An 11,898-nucleotide genomic window follows, 5' to 3' on the forward strand; every position below is an offset into this window, starting at 1 on the left:
GTGTTTCATTTTATCTTCTTTTATTAATATTAAAGTTATGTTTCAAAAAACGATATGCGAGGAATCAAATCGATTTATGATTAGGTCAGTAAAAATAGTTTTATATGGATTATGTTCGAATCAATACCGATATATTTAATGAATTCGGTCCCTATATGATGGAAATTCATTATATATCGAATTGAATCAGTCGAAATGTAACCTGATACTGAGAACAGCAAATAGTGGAAATAAACGGAAGCAAAAGCACTCCACGGACATCTACTTATGGAGTTACCCAGGGCACAGTTATCGGCCCTCTTTTATTCTTGATCTACATCAATGGCTTGCTGAAATTCAACAGTCATGATACTATGATAAGTTTTGCAGACGATACAGCAATACATTATAGAGCATCCACATGGGGCGAACTGAAGGAAATGGAAGTACAAAAAATACAAGCTTGGTTTCAAGCTAACAAACTCACTTTGAATGCTAGCAATACAAAATATCTACCCTTCACTTCGTAGAAAACATGTCTACCATAATGGGACATCCGGACAAATTGAGACCTGAGGACCTTAGGGATTCCTAAGACGAACTCTATAAAATATTTAGACATAATAATAGACGCTAAAATGCAGTGGGATCAGCACATTCAACATATAGTTAAAAAAAATGCGAGTTACTTTATATAAATTCAGATACCAATTGAAAGGAAATTAAGAATTAAACAAATAATTTTGACTTCTAGTTATCTAGTATGTATCAGCAGTTGTACTATGATCGATAAGACATGAGACATCGTGCGTAGGTATAATGTTTTCATTTTAACTGCATTTATTATTCATTTCCAAATGAATCAGAATTTTGAATGCGAAATGTGACATAATTTCATCACAATTCCAGGCTCACTTATTGATTCGAATAAGAAAAAGTCATGTTCTTGAACGGTTGCTTGAAATCAAAACGAGTTTAATATGTTCTCGTTCTGCCCGGATTGAACTGATTCGTTTATTCCTTTCACTAGCGCAGTAAAAGTAACATTTACATTCCACAGTCCTTGGGTGGTTCATTATTATTTTAATGAATTATAAAGGCTATTGGATAATTATTACATTCCGGTACTTCTGGTTGCAGATTTGCTGCATTTACTAAAGATCACATTGTCTTGTTCACAATATCTAATTGAATATAAGTGTTTCAGCTCAAAAATATTAATATCATTATCAATTACAAAATATTTCATTATTGTGTATATTTAGATTTAATCCATTCGCCAACAATGCATATAGTACCATGAGAATCTATTTAATGAATTCAGTCCTTACTTTATGAAAATTTATTATCAAACGAAATACAACAAGATTACTACCTCAAATATTGGTGGGAACTGTTTCTTAGTATTTTATGTAATAATAAATTTCCATCAAGTAGTTAAGGACCGAATTTAGAGATCCTACAAGTAGGGCAAAAAATCGAATAAACAGATGGAGGAAGTCGACATAAAATTTGGCATCAACATTCTAGTGATTATTTCTCATATGCATACATTTCAACCTGTCAGATCCAACTTTTACGAAAAAAAGGAAACTAGGTCTAATTTCAACTTAATTTTAAATTCATCATTACTGCTCTTCTGAAAGGGTTGGAAAAACGTGATATTATTTTCATGTTCCAAACTATCATACTAAAACTCATTTTAAAAATAACAAAAACACATAAATTTACATGTGTAAAAGCAGGCTCGGCATAATGACAACTAACAATTTTTTAGAGAATTCACTAAAAATACTACCTAATACTTGTTTTATTGATAAAGCAACTATTAGACGACCACAAGATAGGATAAAACAATTTGGCGCATACAAATACAATATCAAATCGTTACGCAAAATAGTTATTTATAATACAAGTGCAGAAGACATTGATATTCTTTCAAGAGTTCAACTTACGAGTGGTAGAATGAGCCTTATGTTCGAATTTTATTCATTATTGTCTCTAATTCACTGAATTTTTATTGAAATTAATAGATTATTTCCATGAATATCGTTTGGTGATTTTCGCATAGAAAATAGAGAAAATAGAAAATAAGGGATGAAAATTTTCTCATTAGTGATAAATGAAAGTACACAAATTAGCATAGTTTATTATAACGCTTTCAAATTCGAACATTTCAGAAGGAACATTTATCCAAACACTTAAACAATAAAGATGTCTACCTAAATTGTTCAAAATGATGAGCCAATTCTTTCAATACACACTTCGCACCGACAATAAATTGAATCATTTAAATATTTTGCTAAATGAGGAACAATAATTTATTTTTTCAGATAGTGTTTGTTTTGTATTCGATTTTCTCGAAAATTGAAATCCATTTTAGTGAAACTCTGTTGATTTTCAATGAATGTGATAATACCAGAGTTATAAATAAAAAACTGATTTTTTTTCAAAAATAAACTCCGTGGATCTTGAAAACAAAGCATGTTAAAAAATACGTTTATATTTTTTTTCATGAAAAAAGTTGTTCTATCTGACGCCAAGGTTATTATATTATATTGTTAATAATAATCTAAAGAAATATGCTTGATATCAGAAAAGCATTCAAATATACTTTAAAAATATCTGAACTCACGAACTGACTCTATAATTATAAGAAAGATTCCAAAAATTGATGACTTTATGAATGACAATCGAAATACCGTTATTCAGTTGAAAGAAATATCTGCGAAGTTATGTGAAATATCTTACTTAATTTATATCAAACAAACGAATATTTCCATATCGATCAGCTTGATCTTGATCGAAGAAATTACGAAAATAATTATTTTAATCTTGAACACACATCGATTAAAATTAATTTGATTATTTTTTCAGTCTTGAGCTATTGCAGATAGGTTTAGGATAGTTCTCGCCTAATAACTTGAGAAATCCAAGCAAGGTGTTACAGCAAGTTTTTCAGAGTTTCAGCTGATATTTCTGCTAGCATTAATCGCGTTTCCCTAGTTTTTCAGGTGAAGTGATATTTACCTATTCAAGGTGCATATTTATTGATGGAAGTTTTCAGTATTTCATATTTCTACCATTACTGTTAGAAGAATTTTGAAGAAAAGAAAAGGCAAGTGATTACAAACCTGGAATTAATAGTAGAAGAAAACTCGTGCAATTTTATTACTTCTTCAAAGAATAATTGATTAATTTTATTTTTACCAAAATTGAAAGCAACGAATATAATAGTATGGATATCATTCTTGAACTGGTCAAAAGGCACCTGGATTTCAATCAAATGAATACAACATTTAAATCATAAAATTACTTCTAATTGATAAAAAGGAATTGTAATAGAGTACGATTCTGTAGTAAATACAGTGACTACTTCCTCACAAATTTGAAATTCATTTATCTAGATGAAACTTAGATATCTGAAAAAAGCAGTCAGACTCGAGAGTGTACTCTAGAAAGTAACCCAAAATGTTTGTCAAGTATATTCATGGGTAAAGACTCACAATTTTAAATGCTGAAACAGTTGATAAATTTTTACCTAGATATGATTTAACTCTTGACGGTGGTGATCATTACCATAGGCGTAACGAAGGGAGGGAGGATATTGGGGACATAACCCCTCTATTGAAAAAAAAAATTGTTTGTTACAATTTCCAAAGAAAATTATAAAGAATTGAAAGATTTTCCTTTTTCAAAGTGGGGGTTAACTCCCCATGAGTCAACTCTAGTTACGCCAATGAGGATTACAAAAAATCTATGAATGAATATGTTCATGTTCACAGATCAGCTAATGAATTTCAAAAATTCTTTGGAGAATTAGTGAAGGTAGGATTTTTTCATGGAATGGAGACTGAAATAGTTGGACAGATAATCAACAAATCTGACATTAAGAGCGTTAGGGGTGAAACAGTGAAACGACCGTTTCAGGCGCCTCTACTTGAGAGACGGCAATTCGGCCCAGTTTGCTGGCCGCTCTTCTTATTTTATCCTCAATTATTCAACAAAACATAAAGTCGTTCCGCTCTGTTGAGTTTGCCAACATTTTCTGTAATGAAATTCTACAAACGGCCTTTACTAAACCGCGACCGCCTGTATAATAAATAACATATGGCAGCTCTACAAAAATTATCAGAATTCCTTATAATCCTAATTGAAATTTGAAATAGGGATAAAATCATTCGGTATTTCACAAAGACGAAAAAAACAATATTTGGAACACGTTCTGGTCACTATTATTGTATTTGTGCAGTAGCGGTTTGAAACGAACGTGTTTTTTCTCGTGCCGAAAACCATGTGTGGCGAAAAACAGGAGCCACGTATCAATCTCAAATTTCCCGTTTAATTGAAAAAACTCTGACTGAGTACTACAAATTGTTGCAAGAGGCCTATGGAGACAATTCTCTATCTCGTGCGCGTGTTTTTGAGTGGTGTAAGCGCTTCTTCAGTGAGGGCCGAGAGGGAGAGAGCACTTGATATGTGCATAGACAAGACAAGATATCTAGATACCCAACGCACTACTAGTTTTTTTCTCCACCCCTCTACAGCGTCCTCTAGGCGCGCAGTCTGGTTACTTAATAGTCAGACCTCGAATAATTGAGAATGAAATCATCAAAATTTGACAATCAAATATTTATTGAACCACAGACAACATGGATATATTTTCAGAATAATCTCAATTTTCTCAGGTTGATTTTGACTGGAATTACCAGAAATAAATTCAAAACTACCACTTTATTTACATATTCGAATTCTGAATCGTTTGAGCATTCAGAAAATATGGAAAAATATGATGAAGTATATTTTGCAAGGAAAATTTTTCTGTTTTCTAAAAAACCTAAAGTCCAAATGAAGAATCAATTGGTGAGAGAAATTGTCTCTAGAAATTCTCATTTTGAAAACCAGTTAAATTTGCAATTTTTTTTTTTGAAAAATGATTTTTCCTCGATAATTTTCCATGGTTCTATAGTTCTTCCGATAACATATTTGGATATCCCGTGACTATCAATGTGATGAGTAATTTTTCTATATTGCTCAAAGGATAAGCCACAAAATCCAGGGACCCGCTTACGTGCATCTCCCTTTATACCACAGTATAGGAAATATACAGTAGTAACACTCGATAAAATGAACTGAAATTTTTTTCCAATCGAGAATTCGCGCATTCCTCCCAGCGCAGGAGGAAGTCATTAGGATCTTCATTCATTTGAACGGGAATTCAAAAGTAAATTAGAATTTTCGTAGATATCTCAAGATTTTCAATAGGGAGAGTGGCTTTGGAAGTCATTTTTTCAATATTTTTAAATCTCATTACCAATGGTTAGTATATTTATCATAGTGTCACTAGAAATAAGGACGTATTTCATAATTATCTCATACAAATTGCATATTTTTTCCTCTAAAATACTTTTCAATAAATCAATGAAACTTTTATTATTAACATTTGGCTTTCAACTAATATTTGATGAATTCTTTTCAAGAAATTCCATTCCTATAATAATTCCATATTATAAATACCAATTCCCCATAAGAGCTTTTCAACATAAAAGCAGAACCGATTTGGAAATATTGTCATGAAGAAAGTACTGGAAATTAACATGTTATTACGTACAATTAAGGCTTTAGGGTCGATGTCATACGATAATACATGAAGTAGAACTGAATATCGTAGGTGATTATTGTAATTTGGTTAACCTTAGCTGATACCTACCAAAAAAAGGTTCCGAAATCGGTTTAGATATGTCGAAGGTATGAGGGATCAAACAAAAAAAATCAGTTGAATTGAAAATCTTTTACTTTTTTTGATGTCAGTTATAAATATTGACTTAGCCAAATAACTTAGTTGTTTTTATAACTCAGTGGAGGAATTTTAACTTGTGTCTGAGAATTTTTGAAAACATGAGAAGAGAGAATATATTCTTCGTTTATACAAATACATTAAAAATAGATCAATAGAAATCTTGTTTTATCACACAAATATATCGATATAATCAATAGAAATCTTTTTTTTTTCACACAAATCATGAAAACAAATTATATTGTGAAAATAGAGCAAATATAATACATTACCTAACATATCATAAATAAAAAAAAAATTACATCTTGGAAATTCAAAATTAACAAACGAATATTTACTTGCTGACAGAACAAGGTAAAATGAGTAAATAACTCGACGCTAAGGTTAGGTTCACGTGCAAATCGACGATTTCTATGATCTGGTTCAATTTCTCTGAGCTGCGCTAGGAGGATGCGCGGGTCCGACAAATGGTCAAATGGACAAAAAATCCTCGAAGTGTTACTACTGTATAGTTCTTTAAGTTCTTATACTGTGTTTATACTACTTGTGTCCGGTCTTCTGTTAGTGTGTTCTCGTGTATCGTGAAACTACTCTTGTATTCGCGCTCAATTATGGCGCCAATTTGCATTAGCGTACCTACAATCTTTAAAAATATTTCGTTTTTTAACATTAGAAGAAAAACAAAAAAACCAAATGTCTAAAGTCGTCTAAAACCGAATTTATCGATCACGCATGTAACAAAATGTAAAACACGCGATTATAAAAACCCTCTATAAAAAACCTTTAAAATAGACACTTATGAAAAAGCCAACTAGTTATGTGGTTGTGAAATTAGTGAAATTCTTCATTGTTTTCCGTGTTTGTTATTTGCTGCTGATGTTCAAACAGAGTAGACCAGATCCGGTGTTAAGGATTAAATCCATTTAAAAGAAAAAATAAAAAACTTCGAAGTTCCAATACACTCTTCTCTGCTAAATTGAGTTTCGATTCATTAGGTAAATAATATATTTGACAGCCATTAAACAGTGCATTCCGACTGAATATCGAGAAACATAATGAACAAGTAAAAAAGAACAGATACATTTAATCGAAAATTATAAACTATATAAAATTTTGTGGTGCTTTCGAATTAACATTACTTATGATTACGAAGGAAATGACGATAAATCCTGGTATATTCAAGGATCTTATCAATTTTTCGGGTGAATTATATTTAGCACTCAGGGATCATTTGAATCAATCCCCAGTATTTAAAGGAAGGTCCAAAGACGCATTCAAAACGAATTATTGGACTGTAGTCTTTCTGTGTGTCATGCACACATTAAGAAAGAAATTGATGCCTCATAATTGATGTCCGTGATAAGTGATGAAATAAATATTTTCCAAATGGTTATATAGTTTTCCGTTATACTTTAGCAGTCGGTAGCTCTAATGAATAATTTTGGGGTTTTTTTAAACCTTCTGATCATAACATGCACACCGAATAAATTTAATAATGTCAAAACAATACATATGTCCGCAGCTTTTCTTCCGATTTGAGTGATAATACGAATATCTTCTCCAATTTTTCTCAACGAGATTCTATATTAGATGCGGTCGTTAGAAGTAGAGTTCCAAATGCATCTACTACACGATGGAATTTTAAAATTAGAACTGTTAACACCGATTATGAAAACAGAGAAGCCCTTATCGAGTGTATGGAGAAAATACAATCATCAGGGTTTGAGTGTCAGACAGAGGCATCATCGAATTCCATCAGCCCTGGGGTTGTTTTGCTTTTCTGTTCATTTGTAACGAATTTAAATCAATAAAGTCCTATTATTATTATCCAAACAATCGGATACCATCACAAAACCTGGTGCCCTTTTAGGATTATTGAAAGACAACAAATTCGTTTTTTGGCTGACTGTTTTTCATCGTTTAATGTCTCATATTGATATTGTATATTTTCAACTGCAAATAATAACTGCTGATGTTGTGACCATAAAAAAATATATGGCAGAGCTTGAAAAAACATTCAGAAAGAAATAGAAAATATAAACGCTATCGGAGACTCCGAACTAGACGACATTGATATGAGTCACTCTAGGAAAAGAAGGAAGGTAGATGAAAGAACCCAGGGCCGTCGTTAAGGGTGAAACAGTGAAGCGACTGTTTCAGGCGCCTCTTTTCGATGGGCGGCAATTTAGCCCAGTTTGTGGCCGTCATTTCATATTTCTGAAAAAATATAGTCTTGATTCTTAAAAACAACATGAGGTTGGTCCGCTTTGCTGCGTTTATCAACATTCCCTGCAATAAAAATCTCCAAATCGTCTTCAGTAAGCCACCTGTTTAATAAATAACACATGGCAACCCAACCAATATAAGCAGCATTGCCTATTACCCTAATTGAATGAGGGATGGAATGTATTTCACAAAGAAGAAAAACAACACTTCGAATTACGTGAAAGTTGTTTACACATTCAGCATATGGAAAATTCCTACGATTCTGAATTCGAAACTAGTGAGTGATAAATGCTAAATATTTTCAACGGAACATATGTTCTCAATCCCAAATGGTTTTCAAAGCTTTGAATGCCCTACCGCCCTATGAATCTTGTGGTGTTATAGGTAATCTTTTATCGATCATATGTGATCGATTGTGAATGTGAGAATCAGATATATTACTTACGCATTGTTCATTGGCATTGAAGAAATCCAGGAATTTATTGTAGGCAAAATGTCCGAAAAAAAAATAAACCCAGAAGAAACTACTTTAGAAAAAAAAAAAAAAGATTAGCATAATCGCTGGAGAAATCAAAATGGCGAATTATCATCGAGGCAGGTCATGTTTTTTGTTGAGGAGGAGTTTATTGATACTTTTTCAGCAGGGAACCAAAAAATTCTATGCTTCAGGCGCCAAAGTTGCTTGCGCCAGCCCTGAAAGAACCTCTTATATTTCCACAACTGTTCAAGGTAAAGAAGTGTGGGACACCATTATATCAGAAATAAAAAAAAGGTTCTCGTTCACAGGTCATTTGGAAGTGGCTAATTTGTGTTGGGTGGAGAATATTTAGATTCAGCAATTTCTGCCTCTCCATTTTTAGACAGAATAAATTGAAGACAGAGTTTGTGTGTAATTTACAGAAGAACAGATTTTAGAATCTCCGGAGCAGTTCGTCTACTTTAGTTTTTGATAAAAAATAATTCGCAAGTAGACTCTGATGAGTAGTAGTAACTAGTACAGAATTCTCGACAATCCTAAGACTTTCGATACAGTATGGCACGGGAGTCTCGTGTTCAAAGTTTAATTCAACTTCAAACTCTTGTAACGGAGGTAAGTCAAACCATTCGGTTACGTCCAAATAAACGAATGTCATATCAAAGGATAAAATGGTGCTTGCCAAATTATCTCCGTTGCTCTATAGTTGAAGCAATATGTCCGCCCAGAACAAGTTGATCTTTTGCAAAACTTTTGTTCGTCCCACTTCAACTTATATGCTGCAACATGTTGAGGAAATGTCTTCATGAAATTGCTCTCAGAACTCTTTTACCACATACATGCTTCCAAAACTTGTACTTCAAATAAATTATTTCCATGACGTTCAGTGAGTGATGCACTTTAATACTCAGTCCCCTCTAAAATGTCCCGTTCAGGTCATGTATCCTTTATAAATGTCCTGAAAGATGATCTTTCTCGCCATTTAACCCCTCTCGAATCGAGATAAAGGTTTATATGACTTGTACTTTCCAAAGAGGAGGATATATTTAGTGAGTAGATCATATTCTGCAAACAAAGAATTTCAAACCCTTTATATACCCTTTATAAGATAGTTAGTTGGTCCATTAGAATTCCGTCTACTCAACAGATTTTGTAACAGATGCGAATCTCTTATAGTAGAGAATAATTAAAACCTTTTTCAATAAATATAACTATGTATTTCAAACACATTTAAAAGAATTGAAAAATAATATTATAGTTATCTCTGTAAATATGTATATATCCATATTAAAAATGTCCTGTGTCGCCTCCGAATGAGCATTAAATCAAACTTGATCTGAATTCCATTCCAAATTATCGTCTGCTTTCCTCGAGTTTACACTTTCGTTTTTGTTTTCGTTATTGTCAATACGTCGTCGGGTTCATATCTCCACTATCCCTTTATTTTTTCGGAGAAAGTAATCCGGTTTCGACCTTCAAGGTGAGACAAGCTAGGCTGTCCAAGTTCAGTCGGTCTCAACTAACGAGAGAAAGTCATGTCGGAATACTTCCAGTAGAAATCACTTCACTGCTTCCGACTGTCATGCCCACAGGTCATCTATCTCCGGTGGGTCAAGTGTTTATTTCTGAGTCCTTGACCTCGAACAGGTGGTTCCATCACTCGCTGAAGATGCGAAATGTATAGATTGAATCGGTCACTATTGAAGTAATTGATATTACGTAAAACTCTGTATTTACCGTGATACAATCAAGAAATGAAGAATTTCTTGTTCCACCCCACTTTTGAATCTGTTATTTTCGATAAATGAAACTTTCAAATTTCTCAAAACACATTATTTTGGATTCTATATTTCTGCAAGTGCCTTATGTTAGTAAGTAAGAGTCTCTTTCATTTATGGGCCAATATCACCATAAATGCATATGATATCGGCACTATTCCGTGCTGTAGGCGTACATTTAAAGGTGTAACTCATTAACTTCGTACCAAGTCCTAACTTTCTGCTACAATTTTAGTGTAACATGACAGGGCAACAACTCCGCCTGCGTTGTCATTGTGTGGATTGAGTAACTTAGGGGCCATGTTGCCGGTCCCAAGCCCGGATAAAGGAGGAGATTTTGCAAGCGAGGCCAGCAACCTGCTAGCAGTGAAAACACAATTACTCTCATAGAATTGGGAGAAATGCCACGGATACCGGACGGATAATAACGATGACTTAAGGCGAGAAAAAGGAAAAAGAGAGTGGAAGAGGCAACAACTGAGAATATCATGTTGGAACGTCAAATAATTCAAAATAAGGACTAAGAGATTATCACAGAATTGAATGAACACAAAATCAATCTTTGCGCAATCTTTGAAACTAGGAAAAGAGGGAAAGTCATACGCGACGGAGACGACACCTGACAGTGCCGTAACCAAAAGACAGATGAAAACAACTGAAATGAAAACCCTCCGAGCCATATCCGGTTACATATCATGGGACAGAAAGACAAATGTCCATATCAGAGAAAAATGCGGGGTCTGTGATGTGGTGAGATAATTGAGATGAAGAAGGAGAGCATGAATTGAACATGTCAGTAAAATGATGGAGACTCGAGGACGAAATGGAACATCGATGGAAAGAAGACCACCAGACAGACCACCAAAAAGGAGGAGAGACAGCTGGCAATCAGGAGAATTATGAATCTGATAACCCAAACAAAACAGGCAAAATGCATTAGGAGAAGAAGAAAAAGAATAGAGCAATTAGAACACCTACCTATTGGCAATGAACTGACAAGTGTATGCATTGAAAACTCAAATATATAGTTAATTTGGGCCTCATGTAACTATTTTTTTCGGCAACCGTCCGGGAAGTGCTCACTTCCCGGACGCTTTTTCTCTGGGAAAGTAGCATTTCCCGGCCTAGCCCGGAAAGTACGTACTTCCCGGACTAGGCCGGAAAAGTATCATAGAATCCATAGCAACCGAGATGACGGCTGACAGTTCATATGAAATTAGTTGTCAAAAATTTGCATGTTTTTTTATCGCAATCGCAATAAATATGGAAAGCAGCAGCGATAGTGTTATTTTAGATAGTTGCCGAAAAAATATTGTACGCAACACGCCCGAAAATGGTTTTTTTGGACTCACAGACTTCCAGGACTCGCTTACGCTCGTCCTGGAATTTTGTCTATTCGTCCAAAAAAACCCTATTTTCCGGACTTGTTACGTAAATTACTATTTTTTCTTTTTTTGCTTTTTTGGACATTCTGATTCATTTCCATTGTCAAAATCAGTGATAGACTCTCTCAATAAGAGACGCATTTTTCTACCGAATTGGTGAATATTCAGAAAAATTAATAAGCAACAGATTATCATGAAAAAAATCACATGTACATTATGGAACAAAAGCACAAAAGGAAGGAGATCACAACTCTCAAT

The sequence above is a fragment of the Harmonia axyridis genome, chromosome 1, assembly GCF_914767665.1.
Source record: "Harmonia axyridis chromosome 1, icHarAxyr1.1, whole genome shotgun sequence".
In the NCBI taxonomy this organism is placed as follows: domain Eukaryota; kingdom Metazoa; phylum Arthropoda; class Insecta; order Coleoptera; family Coccinellidae; genus Harmonia; species Harmonia axyridis.